Genomic DNA, 11,881 nt, shown 5'->3' with positions numbered 1-11,881 from the left:
ATGGAAAGAAAGCCGACCGGCTGGGAAAGTTCGTAAGTAAAGCTGAAAAGGAAAGGAGGACGGCTGGCCTAGGAAAGATGATAAAAGGAAAGAGGCCAGCCGTCCGGGTAAGCTCGAAAGTGTTATTGGATGGAAATCTAAGGAGGCCGGCTGGCCTGTAAATCGCGAAAGAGCAAGTGCCAGCCGGCCGGGTAAACAGAAAAGACATAGCAGACTGGAATGGAGGTCGGCCGACCGGCATGGAAAGAGAAAAAAGAAAGGATTGGAAGCCGGTCGGCCGACTGGGAGCGCGGACAGGACTGAAGAGGCTGGCGTCTGTCGCCAGGTGATTTTATTCAGGCTGGCGCAGTTTTTTTTTTGTTTTTTTGTTTTTTGTCAACCGAATAGAACTGGTTGGTTTTATCCTGAAGGGCATTTGCAAGGTGCGCTGTTAGCGTACGTCTTCTTCCCTCAGCTGAATAAAGTCGTCTAGTGAGGACCATAATGCAGTTGATACAGAACGTCACCTGGAAGCGGAGGTACTTCAGTTCGTCGAATCCTTCTGTTCGTGAGGAACTTGCATTCGTCGGGCTCCGTCGCTGTATCAGGACAAAAAGTAAATATATAAAATAAAATAAATAAAAAAATGTGGGTCATTGAATCGAGTCAAAAAAGAGAGCTTACGCCTGGAGTCCCTTAGCTCTATACACACACACACACACACACACACACACACACACACACACACACACACACACACACACACACACACACACACACACACACACACACACACACACACACACACACACACACACACACACACACACACCATTATTTTAACCAGCATGACCCGTGGAAATCTCCCGGCTATTCAATTTTGAAATCTTCTGAAGGAGTCGTCAAAGTCTCCCGAAGGAGTTTTCAAAGTCTCCCGAAGGAGTTTTCAAAGTCTCCCGAATGGGTCTTGAAAGTACCCTAAAGTATTCTTAAAAGTCTTATAACGGAGTCTTCAAAGTATCCCGAAGGAGTCTTCACTGTATCCTGATTTTTCAGTAGAGGACTTGTATCCTGCTCACGCTTTCCTAGTTTGACAACCACTAATGTATTCTGTACACTGCACATGGAATACCTTGGTTTTAATATCTCTAGTGTAATTAATGCTAGTTAATAAATCATCTTGAACTCAGTCACGGTGACCCGTCGTATCAGTACTTTCACAGGATAAAGTAATTTGCCCGCCGGGACCGTGGCGCAGCTTACGTTCTATATCGTAAGTCAGGTTGATCTTCAACCCAGTCACGGTGACCCGTCGAATCAGTACTTTAACATGCTAAAGTGCTTTGCACCCCTGGAACATCGAGCAGCTTACGTTCTATATCGTAAGTCAGGTTCATCTTAAATCTAGTCACAGTGAACCGTTGCATCAGTACATTAACATGCTAAAGTGCTTTGCCCACCTGGAAAATGCCGCAGTTTACCTTCTATATCGTAAGTTAGGTTCATCTTGAACTCCGTCTCGGTGACCCATTGTATCAGTACTTTAACATGCTACATTGCTTTCACCGCCGGGACCTTGGCGCAGCTTACATTCTATATCATAAATCAGGTTCATCTTGAACTCAGTCACGGTGACCCGTCGTATCACTGCCTTATGCCACGTCCACACGGTCGAGCTGTGCCTGGCAGACTTTGCCCTTACCGGACAAAGTCCGCAGACTCTGCCCGCGAAGTGTCCACACGACTGATGATGGTGGTTGGAGGTTAGTTGGCCGCAAGCAGAGGTTGGGAGGGAGTGATTCAGTGCGGTACGATAACCATGGTTCCCGCCATACTTGGAAAGAAGGTACCACTTTACAGCATTATAATTGTTGCCTGCATTAAAAAGAAAAACAAGAAATCCCGGAGACATGTCTGGTGCCGGGAGTGGTTACAAAGAGGTGATTTAATGGGAAATTCAGTGACAATCCTACGTGAATTGCAGGATGAAAATGAACAATTATTTTGCAGTTACATGAGAATAAACATAAACAGCTTTTCTGTTCTCCTTTCGAAAGTGGAGCCACATTACAAAGGCAAGAGACAAATATGAGGAAAAGCATAGCACCAATAGCACGTCTTGTCGAGACCAGTACACACTAGTACTAGGTGTGGACAGGGTGGTAAGGTAACTTCGGTCTGTACTGAGCGGGTTTGCCAACTTAGCTCGCACCTCACCTCATGCGTTTGGCAGCGATGTCAGCCCTCCATCCACTGCCCGCAAATGGCGCCGGGAACGGACAGTTTGATGGTTTGCCCGCTGAAATTGCCCGTTGTCGAGCAAAGCCCTCGTGCCCGGCGGACAGTGCTCGACCGTGTGGACGTGGCATTAAAGGGGCCTTGGCTCAGCTTACCTTCTGTATTGTAAGTCAGATTCTTCTTCAACCCAGTCACGGTCGTACCAGTGGTTTTGCATGCTAAAGTGTTTTGCCCACAAGGACCATGGTGCAGCTTACGTTCTATATCGTCAGTAAGGTTCATCTTGAATTCAGTCACGGTGACCCATCGTATCAGTACTTTAACATGCTAAGGTGCTTCGCCTGCCGGGACCGTGTGGCAGCTTCCGTTATATATCGTAAATCAAGTTCATATTGAACTCAGACACGGTGACCCGCAGTATCACTCCTTTAACATGCTAAACTACTTAGCCGCCAGGAACGTGGCGCAGCTTACGTTCTATATCGTAAGTCAGGCTAATCTTGAACTCAGTGACGGTGACCCGTCGTATCAGTACTTTAAGATCCTAAAGTGCTTTTCCTGCCGGGACCGTGGCGCAGCTTACGTTCTATTTACGTTCTATATCGTAAGTCAGGGTCATTTTGAGCTCAGTCACGGTGACCCATCGTATCAGTACTTTAACATGATAAAGTGCTTTGTCCTACGGGTCTGTGGCAGAGCTTACGTTCTATATCGTAAGTCAGGTTCATTTTGAGCTCAGTCATGGTTACCCGTCGTATCAGTACTTTAACATGCTAAAGTGCTTTGTCCGACGGGACTGTAGCAGAGCTTACGTTCTGTATCGTAAGTTAAGTTCATTTTGAGCTCAGTCACGGTTACCCGTCGAATCAATACTTTAACATGCTAAAATACTTTGCCTGCCATGACCGTGGCACAGCTTACGTTCTATATCCTAAGTGAGGTTAATTTTGAGCTTAGTCACGGTGACCCGTTATGTCAGTATTTTAACATGCTAAAGTGCTTTACCCGACGGAACTTTGGCGCAGCTTACGTTCTACGATGTAAGTCAGGTTTATTTTGAGTTCATTGACGATGACCCGTCGTATCAGTACTATAAAATGCAAAAGATCTTTCACGAGAGGACCGTGGCGCAGCTTACGTTCTATATTGTATGTCAGGTTCATTTTGAGCTCAGTCACGGTGACCCGTCGTGTCAATACTTTAACATGCTAAAGTGCTTTGCACGATGGAACCGTGAATTAGCATACGTTCTATATCTTAAGTCAGGTTTATTTTGAGCTCATTCACGGTGACCCGTCGTATCATTACATGAGATTCAATGTGAGATCAGTCACGGGAAACCATCGTATCAGTACTTTACCATGCTAAAGTACTTGACCGTTGCGCAGCTTACTCGTACGTTCTATATCGTAAGTCGGTTCATTTTGAGCTTAGTCACGGTGACCCGTCGTATCGGTACTTTGACATGCTAAACTGCTTTGTCCGACGGGACTGTGGCACAGCTTACGTTCTATATCGTAAGTTAGGTTTATTTCTAGCTCATACACGGTTACCCGTCGTATGAAAAGTTTTGAATGCTAAACAGCTTTTGAGCTCTCAAAACGGTGACCCGTCGTATCAGTACTTTAACAAGCTAAAGTGCTTTAGTCTACGGAACCGTGGCGCAGCTTACGTTCTATATCGTAGGTCTGTTTCATTTTGAGCTCAGTGATGGTGACCCGTCGTATCAGTACTTTAACATGCTAAAGTGCTTCTCCCTCCGGGACCGTGGCACAGTTTGCGTTCTATATCGTAAGTCAGGATTATTTTGAGCTCAGTCACGATAACCCATCGTATTTGTACTTTAACATGGTAAAGTGCTTTGTTTAACGGGACCGTGACGCAGCTTACGTTTTATATAGCAAGTCAGGTTCATTTTGAGCTCAGTTACGCTGACTCGTCGAATCAGTACTTTAACATGCTAAAGTGCTTCTCCCTCCGGGACCGTGGCACAGCTTATGTCTCTATATCGTAAGTCAGGATAATTTTGAGCTCAGTTACGATGACCCATCGTATCAGTACTTTAACATGGGAAAGTGCTTTCTTTAACGGGACCGTGGAGCAGCTTACGTTTTATATTGTAAAGCAGGTTCATTTTGAGTTACGGTGACCCGTCGTATTAGTATTGCATGCTGAAGTGCTTTGCCCGACGAGTCCGTGACGCATCTTACGTTGTATATCCTAACTGAGGATCATTTTGAGCTCATTCACGGTGACCCATCGCATCAGTACTTTAAGATGGTAAAGTGCTTTGCCCGACGGAACTGTGTATATCATAAATCAGGTTCATTTTAAGCTCAGAGACGGTGACCCGTTGTATCAGTAATTTAACATGCTACCGTGGTTTGCCCGATGGAATCTTCAGTCTCCTGAAGGAATCTTCGGGAGACTTTGAAAAATACTTCGGAGACTCGTTAAGAGACTTTTTCAGGAGATTTTGAAGATTTTTGGGGGAAAATTTTAACTTTTTGGAAGACATCGAATACACATTCGGGATACATCAAAGACTCCTTTGGGATATTTTGAAAAGTATTTCGGAGACTCCTTCGGAGATTCTTTCAGAAAACTTTGAATACTTCTTCGGGGAATTTTTAACACTCCTTTGGGAGACTTTTTAAACTCCTGAGGGAGACGTGGAAGACTATTTCAGAGACTCCTTTGGAAGACTTTGAAGACTTTCCTCTTTAGACGACTTTATTCAGCTGAGGGAAGAAGACGTACGCTAACAGCGCACCTTGCAAATGCCCTTCAGGCTAATACCAACCAATTCTATTCAGTTGAAAAAAATAAAACAGCGCCAGCCTGAACAAAATCACCTGGCGACAGACGCCAGTCTTTTCAGTCCTGTCCGCGCTCCCGGTCGGCCGACCGACTTCCAATCCTTTTTTTCGCTTTCCATGCCGGTCGGCCGACCTCCATTCCAATCTGCTAATATCTTTCTGTTTACCCGGCCGGCTGGCACTCGCTCTTTTGCGGTTTACGAGCCAGCCGACCTCCTTAGAATTTCCATTCATTAACACGTTCACGCTTACCCGGACGGCTGGCCTCTTTCCTTTTATTATCTTTCCTAGGCCAGCCGTCCTCCTTTCCTTTTCAGCTTTCCTTACGACCTTCCCAGCCGGTCGGCTTTCTTTCCATATTCAGTTTCTTTGCCGACCGGCCTCCTATCCAATCAGCTATTTCTTGTCCTTTTCCAGGCCGACCGACCACGTTCTTCTTCGGTTTCCTGGTCGGTCGACCTCCTTGATAAAATCCCACTTTTATATGCTTTCCAGCTATCCCGGCAGGCCGGCGGGTCTTCCAGTCTTGATTCTTTGCCGTCTCCGGCCTGCCTCCAAGTCCTTCAGTCCAACGGGTCTCCCAAGAGTCGGAGAGCCGTGGGCGGAGCGAACGTTTCCTCGCGGCACCGAGTACGACATCAGAGATGAACCAACGACTCTGACCCGCGCGCGTGCGCGCGTGTGTGTGTGCGTGTGTGCACGTGTGTGTATGTGTTTGTGTGTGTGTGTGTGTGTGTGTGTGTGTGTGTGTGTGTGTGTGTGTGTGTGTATGTGTATGTGTGTGTTTACGTGTGTATGTGTATGTGTGTGTTTACGTGTGTATGTGTATGTGTGTGTTTACGTGTGTATGTATATATGTGTGTGTATGTGTGTGTTTAAGTGTGTGTATATGTGTGTTTACTTGTGTGTATGTGCGTGTGTTTGTGTATGTGTGATCATGGATATAAGAATAACATTTATTTATATACACACCAAGGGCCTCTACATATCAATGGCCAGGCAAGGCACAAACCCACCATAAACAAACCTTCTCCCGTCCACTAAGCAAAGCTTCCCTCTCATCTTAGCTCCTCTTGGATGACGGGTTATCCTTGACTCCTTCCCGGGTCAGAAGCGATGTAGCAAGACATTACTTAGATAGGAAGGCCGCTTGATTTACACGGCTCCCCTCCCTCCTCGTCCCCCTTAATACGGAAAATGGAGAAGACGTTTATCGAGATTAAGATAACTGTCTTCTAATGAGGGTCATATAAAATGAACGTCGGAGAGAATCAGGTCCCTATTGTCCTCGTAAAACGTCAACACTCTCACCTTCGTCTGAAATTTTAGTGAAATCTCTATGGTTCAGAGTTTCGCAGCGTCTTTTACGATTTGAGTTCAGTTTAAAAAGGAAATAATTCTGGTTCCTGTTATTTCTTATTTCTACTGCGCTTCTTGCATATCTTCTTCTCCACCTTTATGACACCCAATATGCGCGGTAATGTCCCCAAGGACACAACAGACAACCGAAGGCTGTGACATAGAAGCTTTGTTGCACTAGTACAACACACAATAGTTTAATGCTTTTTCCTACGCAGCCCAATGGAAGGGCCCAGTGACCGCTGCCAGCCACTGAGGGGCTGCGGGTTCCCAGACAATAAACTTGGGACAACAAATATTATGACAAAGAATATCTGTTAGATATCCAATAAATAGAACCGAGAATGACCACGTGTTATGTGTTTGACGATGGAGACTGCTTCATTACATAAAGGCCAGTTTTCGAGCGTGTCTGATATTGACACAGCCTTGAAATAACGCGAGAAATAGACCCAATATCCAGCGACCTCGTCATATAAAGGATCCTGCGAGAATTTGGGTGAACCTTAGGATTCGGATGCACTCGACTGTTGCCACCATTATTGGGCTACTGGAGTGATGTTTATGAAACAGATCCCGCCAGTAACGGCTGCAATATTGCAAAGCAAAAATGGTCATGAAGGTTAACTCCTGCAGAGTTTTACGGGCCTCTACCCGTTTATGCATACATTTGTACACACACACACACACACACACACACGCACACGCACACACATATACAAATATATATATATATATATATATATATATATATATATATATATATATATATATATATATATATATATTATACTAGATACAAATATTTGTCTTCCGAAAATTTTCTTTTCCTGCGGCCAGCGACGCTTGGGGCAAATCGGTTACATCGCCCGGTCGCCTGGCGGGCATAAGTGTATATTCGAAGAAGAAAAAGAAGAAATCGAAGAAATCGAAGAAGAAGAAGAAGAACTCGAAAAAGAAGAAGAAGAAGAAGAACTCGAAGAAGAAGAAGAAGAACTCGAAGAAGAAGAAGAACTCGAAGAACTCGAAGAAGTAGAACTCGAAGAAGAAGAAGAAGAAGAAGAAGAACTCGAAAAACTCGAAGAAGAAGAAGAAGAAAAACTCGAAGAAGAAGAAGAACTCGAAAATTGAAGAACTCGAAGAAGAAGAAGAAGAAGAAGAAGAAGAAGAAGAAGAAGAAGAAGAAGAAGAAGAAGAAGAAAAACTCATAGAAGAAGAAGAAGAAGAAGAAGAAGAAGAAAAACTCGAAGAAGAACTCGAAGAAGAATTCGTAGAAGAACTCAAAAAAGAAGAACTCGAAGAACTCGTAGAAGAAGAACTCGAAAAAGAAGAACTCGAAGAAGAAGAAAAAAAAACTCGAAGAACTCGAAGAAGAAGAACTCGAAGAATAACTCGAAGAAAAATTCGAAGAAGAACTCGAAGAATAACTCGAAGAAAAATTCGAAGAAGAAGAACTCGAAGAAGAACTCGAAGAACTCGAAGAAGAAGAACTTGAAAAAGAACTCGAAGAAGAAGAAGAAGAACTCGAAGAACTCGAAGAAGAACTCGAAGAAGAATTCGAAGAAGAACTCGAAGAAGAACTCGAAGAACTCGAAGAAGAAGAAAAAGAACTTGAAGAAGAACTCGAAGAAGAAGAACTCGAAGAAGAAGAAGACGAACTTGAAGAAGAAGAAGAACTCGAAGAAGAAGAAAAAGAACTTGAAGAAGAACTCGAAGAAGAAGAACTCGAAGAAGAAGAAGAACTCGAAGAAAAAGAAGAACTCGAAGAAGAAGAACTCGAAGAAAAAGAAGAACTCGAAGAAAAGAACTCGAAGAAGAAGAACTCGTAGAAGAAGAAGAAGAAGAAGAAGAACTCGAAGAAGAAGAAGAAGAAAAACGAATGAAGAAGGAGGAGGCTAGAAAGGAACGGAGAGAGGCCAAAGCAAAAGCTTTAACAATTCGCAAACTTTTGAAACAAGAAAAGCAAGTAAAAAAAAAAAAAGTTATTACTTAAAGGTAAAAAAGAATTAAAAAAAATATAAAAAGGGTGTTTTGAACGGAAATTTAACACCAGCACAAATCGCCTATATAGATAACTTGCGAGAACAGCTAGATGTTGACAAGAAATAAAAAGCAATATGATTTTGATATTTTATTTTCCTAAAAAGGGGCGTAGCCCAGGGCGCCGCAGGCCAAGCCCCCCGGCGTAGCGGGGCCGGCGCAGCCGGTGGGCTTGTATATATATATATATACATACACATGTATGTATGTATATATCTATCTATATATATATATATGTATATATATATATATATATATATATACATATATATTCTATTAAAAACCACTGCATACTCTACATTGGTCATCTTCTTCTTAAGATTTTCTATTCTCCTGAGTATTTTCTTCTCTGAAGCAGGGAGAGAAAATATAACATTTCCGAACGAGTCCATCTTTGGAAATAAAAACCAACATTTAACGACGTTTCGCCTACACATTAGGCATCTTCTGGTAATTTTATGGAAATCATTTCTTACAAGAATATAAATACAGAAAAAAGACAAAAAGACATAGAGGAGAGGTCAATGGTAACACGTGTCATGTTCTATTGGTGACGCGGGATGTCATATTGTCTTTAATAAAAACAGCCTCTAAACATTTCAGTGTCTTTCTGTTGTTATTCTTAAACAAAATTGAGGTGCTTTTATTTAGCTGGTCCCGTGTAATGCTGGTGTTGTGGGTTTTTGTTACGTGGGTTTTTATCGCGCCATTTTGCATATGTGTGAGCCTCTGAGTTAAAGTTTGTGTGGTATGGCCTATATACTCTTCTTGGCAAAGCACACCGTCTTTGTATAAATCACATGAGTATTTATATACCACATTATTTTTCTTAAGTTTTGTATCATCACTATACGATGAGATTGGTATCAAATTGTTTGTATGAACCATTTAGGATGATTGTGCATTTGTATGTTTATATTTTGTATTGATTAAAGTTATTTGTATCTATTTAATGTATTGTAATTATTGAATAAATGCATCACATGTTTATTCCATTGGGATCTTGTATACTGTATTTGTGTAGGGAACCATTTCTGCGCGTATCGCTATGCGTTTGTTCACGTGGACATTACTAGGGAGGTGACGCTCATTACACCAACATTCTCGTCGGTGATTTCGAGGTGTGAGGCGGGCTGTGGTTGAGGGATCAGCGACCGAGGTGAAAATGTGAGGACTTAGGTCCCTGCCCGGGTGATGGTTTGGTTTTCACACTAAATGGCTTGGAGCACTAATGTGAGTTATGATTTCTAAATTTTATGTAAGATGTGATAGGAGCGTTGTATTACGGTTAACAGATTGTTTACGTAAAATAATACTGATTTCAATTTATTGCTTGTATAGAATATGATTTAAAGGAATACTTACAATAGCTTAAGTTGTGAAATTTATAATCGTGTAATTAGCCATAGAGGAATGTTGGACTTCTTATTTGTTACTAATGTCAGTATAATTCACGCTATTGTAATTGTCATTGTAGTTACGATTATTCAAAACACTTATTGATGATTATTTAGAGGATTATGCTCATTTAATTTCAGTGTAAATTGTACAAGTGTTTTTTGCTTGATGGTTTCAATACTTTTCACGTTATGTATAATGTGGATTTATGTAAGGATATTTGTAATATACTGTACTCGCAGGTTGAAATACATGATTACGACAGTCCACGGAGTTTTAGTGTGAAACAAGTTTATCCATGGTAGCTGTCATATTCTTTTTCATCACCAGCGATGATGTTCTAGGGTTACGGTAATAAATTATAAAGTTTATTTTGTCCTCTTCGTTTCTAGGCATACAATTTTTATGGATAATGTCTTTTAAAACTTTTTCATCTTTTTTATACGCGGATGACATTGTATTCTAATAATGAATTTTTATATTGTTTTTCTTCCTCTCTAATTCTTTATTCTCAGTATTGGCTTTCTCCATATTGTTTTTAATTTTATCGATGTCCCTCATTGCAAAGCCATTGTTAGTTAAAATTTGCTTGACTCTAACAAAATGACATTTTTGTAGATGTAGAAGGATAAAAACACCTTGATGACATAATAAACAAAATGGAAGAACATTCTTGTCTACACTTTACGGTGGAAAGGAGCGTCAATAATAAAATTCCCTTTTTAGACGTTTGGGTAGATGGAACAAAAAACGTTTTCACCACAACTGTTTATAGAAAACCTAACTCTGGAAGGTGTCTAAAGCAGTGGTTCCCAAACTGTGGGTAAATTACCCCCTGGGGGGGAGGTAACACATTTTCGGGGGTAATGGAGGGCTGAAAAAACATTTGAAAATAAAATAAAATAAAATAAAGAAAAAATTACGGTACCCGGCATTAGGATTAAGGTTAACTTAGTACGTATAATTGTAAAACTAAAAAAAAAAAGTTTGGGAACCACTGGTCTAAACGGTTCTAGTGAATGTTCCTCCAAATATAAGATGAGCGTAATACGTGCCTATGTCACAAGAGCTTTTGAAATTTGTTCTAGTTGGCAATTACTACACCAAGAACATATTAGTCAAGCAAATATTAACTAATAATGGCTTTGTTAGTTAAAATTTACTTATATATATATGATCACTGTTAACCCACTATCGGAGAAATAAAAACGGAAAGTACAGAGAAACTGTATATTTCGACTACTCTCTGTAGTCCTCTTCAGCAGAATGCTTACATAAGGTTAAGGTACAAGTATATATGAAGAAATGAGGGGTACATAGAAGGGGATGAGGAAAGTGGGGGGGCGGGGGCTCAGGTCACATGCCCTTGAAATGGTCGGGTCAAAGTAGGACAAGGGGTGATATTTTGTCCAACCGCTTTAGACATGATCTTGTTGACCCCTAACTTGGTAATACAATCTGGGGGCCACTGGCCTTTTGAGGTATTAAAGTTAGGATAATGTTTTATTAGAGAAGATTCTACAATTTTTCTTCTATAGTTACAGTGTGATTTATAAATAATTGATGCATTATCCCAATCTAATCTATGGTCTTATTGGCTGGCATGAAGGAACACAGCGGAGTTAACTTGTCCATATTTTATGGAGTTTTTATGTTCCTTTAATCTCGTGGACAAATTCCTGCCAGTCTGGCCCCAGTAAACATCATCACAGTCTTACACGGCAATTTATATACCCCGGAGTTTTGGTCCACATCATCCCTCCGGTGTACATTAACTACCTTTCTAAAAATGAGTGGCCCCCAGATTGTATTACCAAGTTAGCGGTCAACAAGATCATGTCTAAAGCGGTTGGACAAAATATCACCCCTTGTCCTACTTTGACCCGACCATTTCAAGGGCATGTGACCTGAGCCCCCCCCCCCCACTTTCCTCATCCCCTTCTATGTACCCCTCATTTCTTCATATATACTTGTACCTTAACCTTATGTAAGCATTCTGCTGAAGAGGACTACAGAGAGTAGTCGAAATATACAGTTTCTCTGTACTT

The sequence above is a fragment of the Oratosquilla oratoria genome, chromosome 11, assembly GCF_046742065.1.
Source record: "Oratosquilla oratoria isolate Oo_2021 chromosome 11, ASM4674206v1, whole genome shotgun sequence".
NCBI classification, from domain to species: Eukaryota; Metazoa; Arthropoda; class Malacostraca; order Stomatopoda; family Squillidae; genus Oratosquilla; species Oratosquilla oratoria.
The sequence above is the reverse complement of the archived record's forward strand: the minus strand, read 5'-3'. Positions refer to the sequence as shown.